General features: G+C 46.5%; 1 long non-coding RNA gene across 1 annotated transcript; it reads left to right on the plus strand.

Annotated features, from left to right (window-relative positions):
• The first annotated feature begins 1,082 nt into the window (after positions 1–1,082).
• LOC110883612 lies at positions 1,083–1,485 on the plus strand. The gene is made up of 3 exons (XR_004870076.1): positions 1,083–1,128; positions 1,198–1,356; positions 1,424–1,485. It is a non-coding gene; the product is annotated as an uncharacterized LOC110883612 (long non-coding RNA).
• The last annotated feature ends 14,033 nt before the right edge of the window (positions 1,486–15,518 follow it).

Genomic DNA, 15,518 nt, shown 5'->3' on the forward strand with positions numbered 1-15,518 from the left:
TTCTGCATGTGCTGAAATGAAAGGACATTTGCACTGCCCGAGGCATTAAATGCACTGTAGCAGGGAGTGTAAACGTCTTCTTTGTCAGGCGCGTGGGCGGCCACGCGCGCGTGATAACCGTCAGCTAAAACGGCGCTCGACACGTGTTGTTGCAAGATACGCTCTTTTTGAACGTGATGATTTGCTTTCTCCCTCCGCATTAATTGCGATGGGTATATAAGGGGAAAACCGTTTGTGGTTTCCTCTCACTTGGTCGAAAATTCAAAAAATTTGCCGTTTGAGAGAAAGTTGTCATCTGTCTTCTCCGACGATTTTTTCTGAAATTTCGGTGAGGTTTCTAGTGTTTCTGTTCACCATCTTCTGTTTCTTTGATATTTTTGATGGCTGAACCATCTAGTCCACATAATGTGGAGGGTGAAAACCCTGAACAGCCTTTAGTGGCCGAAGAAGAAGAAGAGGGGGCTGCCGGTGGTGGATTACCGGCGCTGAAGTGGACCAGAAAAAGCTTTGATCGCCTTATGCTTGAGGTCCAAATGCCCTCGGAATATGGGGCTCGGTACCCATCAGAGGGTGATACTGGTGCCGACGCTCCGGCCGGTTATGTGACCATGTGGTCCGATTTCTTCGGAGATTGTAACCTCCGATTACCGTTGACGGTGTTTGTTGTGGATATCTTGGAGTGGTACAAGGTCCACATTTCTCAAGTGAGTCCGCTTGGGATGATTCGGATTCGTAATTTTGAGTTTACCTTCCGTGCTCTTGGCATAGAGCCTACCGTTGGAGACTTCCGACGGTTTTATCAGATGACAGTGTCTATGGTGTTCTTTTCTTTCCGTCTACGAGACGGTACCCCAAAGCTGATGACTCCCCCTAAGGGGATGACGATGTGGAAGAAGAAGTTCTTCTACATCAAGTCTGCTGCCCTTGCTGTGGATATGACGTTTCGGAATGTGACCGAGACGATCATAGCAGAGACCATTGCGATGCCCAGTTTGAAATCAGTGCAATGGTTCCCGCAACTGCAGACTATTGAGTCTGTGAAGTTGACCAACACGCAACTATGGCTGTTGCGTATGATGTTAAGGAGGGGCAAGAACTCGAAACCCGTGGTGCGGGAAAAGAGCGGTGGTACGTACTTTTTGTTTCGTTACGTTCTTTATCCTTATGTGTGTTACTGACCTCTGTGTCTACTATCAGAAGATGCTCCCGCATGGAGGATGTTTGCTCCGGATTTCGAGGGTACGGTTGAGACCGTAGTTTGTGCGGATGGTGAACAGGATCACAACACTATCATCCGTAGTAACTTCCGGGTGCCTACTGCGGCTGCACTGGCAGTTGAGTTGCCAGTAGGCAAAGGTATGCTATCGAAACTTTGCTACTTGTGTTGATCATGTTGTGTTATTGACGTATTGATTCCATGCAGGTGATCTTGGGGCCTTGGGGGACCCTGAAGCGAAAGGTGTGCCAAAGAGGCAAACTGTGAAGGGCGTGCGCTTTCGCCAAAAGAAGATAAAGGAGGTCACTACTGTGCCTCATCTGGTGCCGCAGGCAGCAGGTATCTCTCATTCCTCTTTTCGTCGACACAAGGATTATGTGATAGTATCTGATACCCTTGAGGGTTTGAGTACAGCCGCGGAGTCACGTTCTGGTGCTGCGAAGAAGCAGGCAGAAGAGGCGGCTGCGGGAGGGACAGCTGCGGGTCCCCCTGTGATTGGTGAGAAGAGGAGGCCAGAGCAGAAAGCTGCTGGTGGTGTTGAAACCAAACGTCGGAGACTAGTAACCAAAAGGTCTGCTCCGGCGCAGAAAAAACCTGCGGTTGTCGTTGGTAAGTATGGGCTATCTAGTCTTGACTGTTGTGTAACTAGTTCTGATAGCTATTTGACTTTTTTGCAGAGCGTCAAGATGAAGATTTTTCTATCTTCGATGCTCCGGAGTCCCCTCCGCGTGCCATGGGTGCGGGTGGAACGGAGGTGCCGTCGACACCTCCCGTCAAGGTGGTACCTGAGTCAACCGTGCAGAAGGAGGGTACCGCAGAGAATGCTGCGGCCCAGATATTTGATACTGTCGACTCATCCAACAACCTGATCTCTCCCAATGAGGGAGACGATTTGAGTTTGCGGTTCACTGCTACTGAGAAGCAACATTCTGATGCTGAAGCGCAAAAAACTGGCGCTGAAGCGCGGCAGCATGATGCTGGGCCGCAGAAGTCTGCGGTTGATAAGGGTACCAGCTCGTCTGCCGGTGGTGCGGGGTATGACGGGCCTCCAATTCAGCCTGGAGAGTCTGAATTGGAGTATTACTACCGCACCTACTCCCAGGATCGCAGTACGCTGTACCATCGACCCCCCTGGACTGTATTGCAGGGGGATGATATTGCTAACGACCCTGCGGCCTGCAGGGAGATCTTGGGTGGTCTGGGGACCCCCTTTGAAGTTGATCGGGCTCGTGCCGCACCGCGGGAGCTGCGTATAAACCAGCTCTCGACCATGTTGGTAGGGTCTTCCATTGTGGCTAATGCCATTTTGGAAGATTATAAGGTGCTGGGCCGCCGCGAGGAGGAGGCTGCTCGTATGCGGGCGGAAGCCGAGAAGTTGGTCGAGGCTGCTCGTGCGGGTGCGGAGCAGCTTGAGAAGGATAAAGCTGCTTTTGAGAAGCAGAAACAGACCTCTGAGTGGGCTGCCACGGTGCAACTGAAACAGGTGCGTACCCTTGCTAAACTCCTTGCTGACGAGCGTAAGCGTTGGGAGGAAATTTCATCCAACGAGCGCAAGAAGTGGAACGAATCTTGGGCTAAGCAGAACAATCTTCTGTTTCATACTCGGCAGGAGCTAGCAAACGCCAAGGCGGCAAATGTTGCCTTGGGCAATGAAAAAGCTGCGGCTGAGGCCGCATCAGCTAAAGCGCTGCAGGCAAAGGATGAGGCCCTGAAGGCGCTTGAAGAGGCCAAAGCAGCCGGGGCTCGTGCCTCAAAGGCCCTTGAAGAGGCCGCGGAGAAAGAGAGCCGTTCTTCCAAGGCTCTGGAAGAGGTGAATGCGGAGCGCATTCGTTTGGATAAGGTTGTTTCCAGCCTTCAGGTATGTTTTGTTACCTCTGTTTTGATATTTCCTTTATTGTTTTGAAAATATTTATCGGGTGAACCGTTCGCTGTTCTTGTAACAGGCTGAGGTTCAGGCCCGAGCGGTTGTGGTTACGGACCTTACTGCCCGCGTGTCTGATGCGGAGAAGCGAGCCGACGTTGCCGTTGAGGCCAAGGATGTCTTGGTGTCCTCTTTTAACCAGCTGGAAGCTGACCGCGAGTGGCTGCGGACTCACGGCATTGCGCGTGTAAGTGTCCATTGCCTTTACATTTGCTTGGGTTACCATTCAAGACTTATGATTTTTTTATTGCAGATTGTCGAGGCTATCATGAATGCTCCTGAGACCTCATCTGGTTTGGACCTGGTTAAGGAGCGTGCGCGCGATGCTGGCTTCAAGGCTGGTTATAACCGCTGCATTGGGCATATCAATGTATTGTCCGCAGGCGGTTATACTGATGAGGCATCCGGGTTCCGTGATGTGGATACCGAGGGTCGTCTGAAAGCGGCCGTAGCCTCCTTTTATGATACGCCCCTTGCCTGTGTAGGGGAGCTGGACGAGTGTTTGGAGGTTGCGGACTATGTCGACCGCTTGCGGATGCTTTATCCGGATGTGGAAGAGGAAGAACCCGCTGGTGGTGTCGGAGGCGACGCGGGGACCAGCGGTTCAAAATAGGGTTTAGGTTGGCTAGTGTGCCTCCTTTTTTGTATTCCTCTTGTATAGAATAGGAACTTTATGTAAATTCCGTAAGCATCATGTGGATACTTGAATTTTTTGAATATAAAGTTTCTTTGTTCAGTTGGTACAAGTGTTTTTAATTCTTGCATGTCTGAACGTGTGTATGCGTAATCTTTACCCATTTATGAACGGGGTCAAGTATACTCCATACTTTTGTTGTATGGGTATGTATCAATTCTGTTATTTACCGTGTGAGGGTTTTTAGAATTGCGTAAACTTTGTAAAAGCTTATATTACCGGAACTCTACCCATTTGTGAATGGGGTCGAGTGTACTCCATACCTTTGTCGTATGAGTCCGCGTCAATTCCATTGTTTGCCTTTTTGGGCTCAGGAATTGTGTTTAAGTGTAACAAAAACTTGTGTATCCGGCCGAATAAAGCATGCAAGTCTGTTTGCCTTTTGCTGGCCTATTACAATATTTGTGTGTGGTTACCACTTTGTATGGGTATCACGAATGAAGATTTTGCCAATCTGTTTTTGGGATACCGCAAAGTGGAACACGCATTTGTAATAGTAATAACAAACAATAATGTAGAAAATTGCTTATTTATTTATTTGCAAATGGCCTGCGGCCCAATAGGTTACATAGAGAGTGTAAGAACATAGCTTACATATAGCAGCGTCTAAGCTGTTGTGCGTTCCATGTTCTGGCGATAGGCTCGCCCTCTAGTGTTTGTAACCTGTATGCACCCTTCCCTAAGACCTCGCTGATGAGGTAGGGTCCTTCCCACTTGGGGGCAAGTTTTCCTGGGCGCTCGGCGTTAGATGCCTCGTTGTCACGTAGGACGTAGTCCCCTGGATTGAAAGTACAAACGCGAACTCGCGCGTTGTAATACTTTTCAAGTTTGGATTTGTATTTGGCCTCGTTGATGGCGGCGTTCTCGCGCCTTTCTTCTAGGAGGTCCAAATCGATCCTACGTTCCCTGTTGTTGTCTAGCTTTTCGATAGCCAACATTCTAGGAGATGGGAGGCCCATTTCCGCGGGTATCACCGCTTCTGACCCGTAGACGAGGCTGAAAGGTGTTTCCCCGTTGCTTGTTTTTGGGCTAGTGCGGTGAGCCCATAAGATGCTTGGGAGTTCATCGACCCAGCCACGCCTGGCTGTTCCCAGTCGTGCTTTGATTCCTTCGACTAAGCCTTTATTTATACTCTCGACTTGGCCGTTCCCTTGTGGGTGTGCGACTGACGAGAATATGTGTTTGATGTTCAGCTCTTCTAGCCATTGTTGGAATTCGTCGGCAGCGAAGTTGGTGCCGTTGTCGGTAACAATGTACATTGGTAAACCGAAACGGCAGATGATGTGCTCCCAAATGAACTTTCTTGTTATCATAGCAGTGGTGGAAGCGAGTGGTTTCGCCTCTACCCATTTTGTGAAGTAATCAACCGCCACTATGATAAATTTAACTGCACCTGGTGCGTCCGGGAATGGTCCCACTACGTCGATTGCCCATTTTTGAAAAGGCCATGCAGTAGTGACGGGGACCAGATTGTTCTTTGGTCGCAACGTTTTTGGAGCATGGCGCTGGCAGTCCATGCATTTGCGTAATTCTTTGACGGCGTCCAGGTGCATGCCGGGCCAGTAATACCCGGCATTCATGATTTTTGCCACGACCATGCGTGGTCCGGCATGTATGCCGCATATGCCCTCATGTATCTCTCGGATAAGGTATGTGGCATCTTGTGGATTAACGCATCGGAGGAGCGGTCCGAGGTATGACTTTCGGTATAAGATACCGTCTCCCATTTGATAGTGGCACGCTTTGTATTGCAACTTACGTGCCTCTGTTTTGCTCTCGGGAGTCACACCTGACTGAAGGTATGCGATAATTGGTGTCATCCATGACGTTGTTCCGTATTGGATGACGCTGACCTGGAGGAGAGGAACCGAAGGATTTTGCAAAATCTCGATACGTATCTCCTTTGCCAGGTGCTGGAAGCTGGTGGATGCAAGCTTTGATAGTGCATCCGCGGATTTGTTTTCGCTTCGATTAATGTGTCGAATATTGAATGAAGCGAATTTGGATTTTAGCTGCAGGGCTTGCTCGAGGTAGAGGATCATGATATCCCCTTTGGCGGCATAGTCGCCGCGTACCTGGCCCGCAACTAACAAAGAATCGACGTGCGCTTCCAGATGTTGCACGCCGATTTTGACTGCTAAACGTAGCCCGGCTAATAGTGCTTCATATTCTGCCTCGTTGTTCGTGCTTTTAAAATCGAGGCGGATGGCATATGTAAGCTCTTGGCCGTCAGGGCTGACGAGTCGCAGACCTGCGCCCGCGCCTTCCTCGTTGGATGCACCATCGGTAAATAGTGCCCATACTTCTGAGGAGGGTGGTGGGGGCGCAGGATTTTGGGATTCTTCGCATTCTTGGATGCGATCTGCTGGTACTTCAGCGGCGAAATCAGCTAAGATTTGGCCTTTGATGGCAGGGCGCGGTTTGTAATGTATCGTATGTGCGCCCAGTTCAATTGCCCATTTTGCTAATCTCCCAGAGATGTCGGGTTTGGATAGGATCGGGCCGATCCTGTAATTGGTTAGCACTGTGATGATGTGGTTTACGAAGTAACGTCGTAACCGTCTTGAAGCATGTACCAGTGCTAGTACCAATTTTTCCATTATTGAGTATCTCGTCTCCGGGTCGTTGAGCATTTTGCTGATATAATAGATGGGTGTTTGAACCCCCGCTCGTTCCACTATTAATACCGCGCCCACTGCGTTGTCTGCAGCGGATAGGTATAAGATGAGTGGCTCATCTTTGCATGGTGCGGTTAGTGTTGGGAGTTGAATCAAACACTCCTTCATTTCCCGGAAGGCCTTTTCAGCCTCTGTGGTCCACTGGAATTGTTCTTTCTTTGAACAGCTTCGCAGGGTTTTGATGAAAGGGTATGACTTGGCTGCGTGGTTAGCCAAAAACCTGTTGAGTGCCGCCAGCCTTCCGGCCAGGCGTTGCATATCTTTCATCGATGCAGGCGATGGCATGCGCTCGATCGCCTGCACTTTTTCCGGGTTTACCTTGAATCCATCTTTGGTGACGATGAACCCAAGGAATTTGCCTTCTTCCATTCCAAACGAGCATTTCCCTGGATTGAGCTTCATGTTGACGCTTCGCAGAGTTTGGAATGTTCTTTCTATATCGGTGAGCATGGTATCTTCCTCCATGCTCATGACGACCAGGTCGTCCATATAGATTTCGACACTTTTGCTTATTTGACCGCGGAAAGTGTCGTTCATTAGTTTTTGGTAGGTTGAGCCCGCGTTGCGCAACCCAAACGGCATTTTTGTATAGCAGTAATTTCCGGTTGGGGTCCGGAATGCCGTTTTGTCTTCATCCTCAAGTGCCATTTGTACCTGGTGGTACCCTTTGTAGCAATCGAGGAAACACTTCCACCGAAATGGCGCAAGGTTATCGACCTTTTCGTCGATTTCTGGAAGCGCGTAACAATCCTTGGGGCAGGCCTTGTTAAGGTCCTTGTAATCGACGCACATGCGCCAGCCCCCGGATGGTTTTTCTACCATGACAGGGTTGGATAACCAAGTCTGGTACTTAACTTCCCGCAGTATACCTGCGGAGAGCAGTTCTTCGATCTGCTCTTGCATCGCCTGATTTTTAGCTGACCCAAGGTGGCGTTGGCCTTGGATCACTGGCTTGATACCTGGTTTGGTATTCAAATAGTGCTGCGCTATTTCACGTGGGACCCCTGTCATGTCTGCGGGAGTCCACGCGAAGATGTCTTGGTTCCTGAAGAGGAGCTCCTTTAGGTGCGCTCTGGTGGTCGAGGATAAGGCATGACCCAATGTGACCTTCTGTTCCGGATGCGTTGGGTTGAGAACCCATTTTTCCGGTTGGTCGACGGGGGTGGGCCTTGCGACCTTTGTCGGACGTGCTTCGTCCGTCATCATGACGTCCTTGCGGGCGTAGATGATTGCAACCCCCGATGCGGTTGGGAAACCAACCGCGGAGTGGGGGACGGATGTGATCATATTGAAATCTCCTTGGGATTCTCTCCCAAGGAGGACGTCATAATTGGAGGTGTGGGGTAAAACCATGAAGTTTACCTCCTCCGTCCGCGTGTGTTTACCATTGGTAAGACGCACGGGAAATGTAATTTGACCTAGGGGAAAGACTGTTTCCCCTGCGAATCCGGCCAGCGGGTAATCTACGGCTTGCAACCGATCTTTGTCCTCTTGGTCAAATTGATTGAAGCATTGCTCGTAGATTATATCGGATGTACTGCCCGGGTCAATGAACAAACGCTCGGTGCAGTAATGGGCCAGCTGGCCTGAAATGACGACGGCGCGTCTATCACGCGGTCCGCCTCGGACTTTTGGGAAGACGACTTGCTCGTCTTTCCAATCATTGTCCGGTCTTCGTGCCGCTTTGCGCGGCCTACCTTTGCCTCCGTAGATCATGTGGGTGGAAGCCACGTACATGGCTTTCTTCCCGGAGGAGGTACCTTCGTTGTGAGGGGTGATATGCTTGGTGGGCTTTTGTCCACCTGGTAAGAGGTGTTGTAGTTTCCCCTCTTTCAACGCCCGCTCAATCTCCAGCCGGAGACTGATGCAGTTGTTGGTGGTGTGGCCCGAGTCCTTGTGGTACTCACAGTATAGTGTGAGGTCCTGACTTTTCTTGGACTTCATTGGTTGGGCCGGTCGCAAGAATTGTGGATCTGCGAGGAGGACCTCTCTTGGCGACTGGTTGATCTCGGTCCATTTGCGGTCCCGAGATTCTTTTCTTGGTGCCCGAGTGTCTCGGGCAGGGTTGTAGGATTGTGGGTCAAACGTGTTGGGTTGCGGGAAATACGGTTTAGTAATATCCCGATTTCCTGCATCCCGGTTTCGTTTGTTGTTACGTTTGGACCCTTGGTGGGATGTTTCGGCTTGGGGTTTTGCCTTTTTGACGTGCGGTTCGAGCGACCGCTGTGTCTGGGCATATGTCTTGACTGCGGTCATGACATCCTCCCATTTTTTAGGCAAACCCTCCTTGCCAGAGATGGTCATGATCATCTCTCTGTCTTTGACGGCCCGAATAAAATGGTTTCGCGCCATTTGGTCCGCCACGTCGCCTATCTCTAGGCATTCTTTATTGTAACGGATGACGAATGCCTCGAGCGATTCGTCATCCCTTCGCCAGATGTTCATGACGTCCAACGAATCGCGTTCGTGGCGTCGCTGCTGGCTGAAATGGGCGAGGAACTTGGCGCGCAAGTCCTCGAAAGAATCCAGTGATCCCACTGGCAAAGAATCAAACCATGCCCTGGCCAGACCGATAAGGGTCTGGGGGAAAAAATTGCACCAGGTGGGTTCGTCCCACCTGCCATTGACGCCTGCGCCTGTGAAGATGTTCATGTGGTCGTCCGGGTCGGTCGAGCCACTGTATTTCCCAATGTTGACTGGGAATTTTGTCGTTGTGATATCGGCGTTGGCGATGTGCGGGACGAATTTTGAATTTTCGGCCGCGGCCCTTGGCCTGTATGGTTCGTGCACAGGGCGCTTTGCCGCCCTGAGGTATGTAGTGCGGGGGTGACTGGGAGGAACATAGTTGCGTCCCCCCGGTCTGCTGTTGGTGTCGTGAGACTCCCCGCGGTAGGTTTGATCGTCAGGGTCGGTATGGCCGTACCCTTCCGTGTAAGGTTGTGGGCCCAGTCGGCTCTGGATGCCTGGGCCGCGCCTGGAGGCTGACCGCCTCCTATCTTCCCCATAGGGGCCCAGGCGGGTATGCACTGGCCCTCTGGAGCGGGACTCATATGAGGAAGTATCCTCGTTGAGTGTATTGACCGAACAGTAAGATGAGCCACGGTCGTCATGTCGGCTTCTGGAAGCCGGACGTGAGTGTAACCTGCCATCGTATTGGAGTATACGGTTGGCCGGTGTGTGTTGTATTGGAGTAGGCCCAGCCTGTACGTTTGCTTCCGTACAAGCGCGGTTGTAAGCCGCTATCAGCAGGTCAGTCTGCTGTTGGTACCAGGAGTGTAAGTCCACGCCTGGTGGGAGCACAGTTGGGGCTTGTGATAAGTCGTGTCCGAACGCAAAGGATGGGATCCTTTGGGTGGACGTGCCAATGTGTCCGGGTTGGGGGGTCGAAGGGTGGACCCCTGTTGGGATCGGGGGATTTGGGTTATCCGCATTGGTGTTTTGGTTATCAGTCATGATCTTGAGAGGGAGAGGGATGGATTAAAAAGTGCTAAGAGTAGCGGTGGGCGCCAATGATGAAACAATGGTTAACCGGGCAGGGTTAACACACTGGTCTCGTCAAGAAGGGTTAATCCCTTCCTCTCGGAGATCGCTGGCTGGGTCACCGGTGGATGATCTCCTGCACAAGGAAACAAGCCGTGACTCGTAACAAGGAGGATGGGGTGGGGGGTGCTCCTTGTTACCACTCTCCGGCGTGAGAATCAGTAGTTTGCTTGGGAAGCAAAGCAAGATAGTAGTAGTAGTGAGAGAGTTGTGTAGAGATACCTCAAACCTGGTTTGGGGTCGGTATTTATAGCCGAGGAGTGAAGGAGGAGATTGATGGATGGGCTGACGACGAGCTGCACCGTTGCAGGTGTGTCAGTCTCGCCGGCCGTGGGGGTTACGCCACGTCAGCCCATTGCTTTAATAGCTCTGACAGGGGACTGTCGCCGGCGCCACTTGCCTCGTGGTGTCAGCCACTTGCCTGGCGTGTCAGTCCACTTGTTGGATATGCAGGGTGCGGTGCGAGCCGCATCGCTGCATGCGGTAACGTCTGAAGTTACCGCGTCTCCTACTTGTGATCAAGAAATACGCGAGATGCGGTGTTGGCCGCATCATCGTATGTGGAGACTATTTGCTCGCTTCCCTTGTCGTGACGAAAATGGCCATATGATGCGGTGCCAGCCGCATCGATATGCTCATCTTCTTTCGTACTTGGGTCAAGCTATTCATCTTCGAACCGAATGGGTTCGAAGGATGTGACCGCATGGGTGCGGTTTGCTTACTGGTAGGGGTTTGTTTGATGCGGGTAATGGTCGTTTTGGGACCATACCCCTTCAGTATCTTGTTGCTATTTGTCGTTATTCGCCACTAACAACTATGGTAAGTAGGGATGGCAACGAAACCCGAACCCGACAGGAAAAGCCAATGCTCGAAACATATGGGACGGGTATGGGATTTTATGTTATAACCGTTTACTCGCCTTGATTATATGGGGGCGGGATCTAGGGAAAACGCTTAAAAGTGTGAAAATGGTGAAAACGATTTTGGTGTTGACATGTGGCGTTGGTGCTAACTTACACTAAGGGTAATATTGTCAAGACGTCCATACACATGCCACTCACATGCAAAAAACCATCCACATGCATATTCCACCATCCTTTTTTAAACTCCCGTAACTTTTTTATACGTGATTATTTTTATAAAAAAAATTACACCATAAAACCGAGTGTTTTATTATCTTTCCAACGAGTATACTATTGCTACACTTTTGAAATAAAAAAATGACATGAACTGGGTGTTCACATAAAAACGCCATAAAACACCTAGTTCAGAAAAACGCCATGAAAATATCCAATTGAAAACGGCATAAAACATCCAGTTTAGAAAAAAAAACCCATGAAAACCTAGTTGAAAACGCCATAAAAACACTCAGCTCTGAAAACGTCACAAAAAACTAGTTGTAAACGCCGTTTTTACACCCACTTCAGAAAAACCCCATAAAACATCCAGATCAGAAAAAAACCCATGAAACCCAGTTGAAAACGCCATAAAAACGCTCAGTTCTGAAAACGTCATAAAAAAACTAGTTGAAAACGTCATAAAAACACCCACTTCAGAAAAACGCCATAAAAACCCAGTTGAAACGCCATAAAGAAACAAAGTTCAAAACGCCATAAAATCCCCAATTCATTTTTTTCGAAAAATATATCAATAGTATTGTCACACCCTCAAATTTCACATGCGGAGTTCTACCGCGAGGCATGTGACAAACCAGGATCACAGTCAATAGTCATATTGAACGACCACTATATGAGTTTAAAGTTTTTCCTCTTTGCTCATTCATGAGAAAATACTGTTTATACAATTGAGTTGCGGAAGCGTAAACAATTACAGAACCAAAATAGCTAATGTAATTTAAAGTTGTGTCTTAACGTTTGTTGAAATCAACGTGACTCCATAATGCATCCTAGTCCTGATATGTGATACCTTAGCAACTTGAGAAAGACATGCAAGAACAAGTGTCAACACATATTGATGAGTGAGTTCACAGGTTTTAGGTTAGAGATATAAAGTAATTGTTTCCCAAGAGTTTTCCACTGTTTCAAACCCGAAACAGTAAGTTGTAGTGTTTAGCAGTTACTTGTCATATTTGTAGGTAGCTAACCTAAGTTACGTCACGAAAGAGTTCATATCACTCACCATGACGATAAGTTAGGCCAATTCTACACTCGTTGACCATTACCGGTCTAGCTAGCGCGACTTGCTCGAGTGGGGCTTGTCGAGCCCAGTAGTACTACTCAAAATTCCCTCGCTATCCACCCAATACTAACTAACGGTCCGAGGTTTGTGAGGACTTTATGTGATAAATGCTACTTTGTGATCATAACTAATATAACAAAAACCCTAATAGTTGTGAATGTTACTTTATCGTAACGTTATGACATTACTTTACCGTAATGTAGCGCATGCTTTCTCCTCCTGTGTTTTTAATACATTTAAAATAGTAGGGGCCGTGAACTCACCTTGGTTTTGCTCGGTATGACTTAAATGAACTACGAGCTGATGTGGTCAACCACTTCCTATTATGGTTACCATTAGGTTTGTTAGTGTGTGTTTATACAAGGCACATAAACTCTACACGTATCTAACACATTGCATGCATCGCATTGACACTTAGATGTTCATTCGGGTGCATTCGTGTAAAGGCTCATAGCATAACATACAACATTTTAAACGACATTCATGTAAGGGCTAAACAAGTTTTAACATCCTATGATAACACAAACAACAAAATACACAAAATTCAATTCACTACACTACCAGTTTAGAACTCCGAAACTTAGCTATTTTCGGGGATTTTATTAAAATACTAAACGAGCTTCAAAAATTACAATAAATTTATGTGACGTGACAAATGGTCCACTTGTCATTGTCTAAAATTTTTAGAGCTTAATTGTTTACAGAAAATTCATGAAAGAGTTAATTACTATTTTTGTCCCTGTGGTTTGTCAAAAATCACTATTTCAGTCCATTAGTTTAAAAATTGCGATTTCAGTCCTTGTGTTTTCACTTTCGTAACCATTTCAGTCCACCTCCGTTAACCCCATCCACTTATTCTGTTAAGTACACGTGAATTGACCATAATGCCCTTATTAATAAAAAACAAAAAGATATCTAAATGAGTTAATTACTATTTTCGTCCCTGTGGTTTGTCAAAAATCACTATTTCATTTAGGTATTTCATTAAGAACTTAACGGTAAAATAGACGGTGTTAGGAGACTGGACTGAAATGGTTACGAAAGTGAAACCACAGGGACTGAAATAGTGATTTTTGACAAACCATAGGGACGAAAACCGTAATTAACTCATTTAGATATATTTTTGTTTTTAATTAATAAGGGCATTATGGTCAATTCACGTGTACTTAACAGAATAAATGGATGGGATTAACGGAGGTGGACTGAAATGGTTACGAAAGTGAATCCACAGGGACTGAAATTGCAATATTAAACTAATGGACTGAAATAGTGATTTTTGACAAACTATAGGGACGAAAATAGTAATTAACTCTTCATGAAAAATCAGTGCACATAACTCTTACTCGTCACTTTCTGGCGACAGTTTACGGTAAAAATTGTTTAAAAATTCTCGTTAACTCTTTTAATGAAATTCCAGTTGGAGAATTTGGGAATCTCCTAGCACTACCTACTGTATAAATTTCACATATTAATTCAAAACACGGACTGAGTTATGACATTCGTAATAGGCTATAATTTATGCCGAAAAACGCAGCCTGCACCTTTGACACGGAAAAATTCATTTAAAATATCAAAACTCGTCGAAAAATTATGATTCCAGTGCGGTTTCCTGGAATTACATTTTAGACTCAAGAAACACATGTTTTTGTTAAATTTTGACCTAGTTACAGCCGATACAATTCGACTGAAAAAAATCTGGACAGAATCTATTTTCTTTTGGCTTTCATCAAAAACGTGTTTATGACACCAAAAACACAATTTCCAGCAATCAAAAGCCTAATAACATCACATACATGAATTTGACATCAAGTTTCATTATCACAACCACACATAATCAAAACCCTAGCATGCATATGTGATCATCAAGTTACTATATTATCAAGAATCATTGTAATACATGTTTCTAGCAAACCCTAACACATAAAATCCATGTTATCATGCATCAAGAATCCAAGAAATCAACGAAACGCAACCATGAATAACAAGTTATGAGTGTGTGTTAGAGGGATTATCTAGAGCGATAGAGATGAAGATCAAGAACCCGAAAAATGTGAGTTTTCCTAGCTTCTTCTTAAGTTTTCTACAGGGAGAGGGAGAGTAGAGAGAGGGGGAGAGAGGGAGACGTATGGGATGGGGGCGGCCTAGGGTTGAGTTTGGTTTTAATTATATTTTTTCAAAAACACAACTATGGTAAATGCACAATTAGTCCTCCAAAATTCCAATTCTCAAACTTGGACAAGAAGTTATCAACATAACTTTATAGAATGACACACAGATCCTTCGTTTTGCAAAGTTATCCAAAACAAAGTAATAATAATACTAAATAACGCGATAAAAACCCGAGTTAAACGTGTTTCGTTTTTCGTAAGTAATTTATCATTTAAACTACAATAATAATAAATATTTTAAGATGTGTAACCTTTTCCGATCGTTAGGGTCAAAAGTACGAGTTATCATAAGTATACTTGTTGGAAAGATTAAAAAAAAACGCTGAATTTTATGGTGTAATTTTTTTAGAAAAATAATCACGTATAAAAAAGTTATTGGCGTTTAAATATGATAGGGGAAAATGGCATGTGATTAGCATGTGCACCCTTGTTTGGATCTTCAAATTTTACCCCTCATCGTAGTTCTAAGGTTCCCATTATTTATAAAAATGTCACCGCATCATCTTAGACACAAATCACAAAGATCTTATAGCTAAAAATCGTTCTAACGCGTGATGACATGGCTGCCACATGTCGCATAACGTCTCATTTTCATGTCTCTCCACACCGAATGGTCTAAGAGGTATGTGCCTCTAGCAAGTGGGTTACCCCACATTTACATAAAATACTAGTCATATTATCTCTTTTTCTAACCAATTTATATATACGCAGTAGGGATAATATATAAAGTGATTTTCATGAGTGCATCCAGGGGCGGACCCACATTGGTGCTACCGGGGTCCCCGTATCCCAATCTTTTTAAAAAAATAGTAGCTTGGGTATATTAAATTGTATATGGACCCCATAAATACAATTAGGTGGACACCATAGAAATAAAAAGAAAGCTAGTGTAGTGGTAAATCTCCCTCTTTTCCACCAAGAGGTCATGAGTTCAATCCTTGATAAGCCCATTTTTCTTATTTTTTTCAAAAATCTAGTTCAAACCTCACTTTAACTCGACCCGAACGAGGACCGACCCGAAAATGGACCTCATTGAAATAAAATCCTGGGTCCGCCACCGAGTGCATCTTTATCTAGCGTCTTATAAAACCAGTTTCGGCCA

This window comes from Helianthus annuus, chromosome 10 (genome assembly GCF_002127325.2).
Source record: "Helianthus annuus cultivar XRQ/B chromosome 10, HanXRQr2.0-SUNRISE, whole genome shotgun sequence".
NCBI lineage: Eukaryota > Viridiplantae > Streptophyta > Magnoliopsida > Asterales > Asteraceae > Helianthus > Helianthus annuus.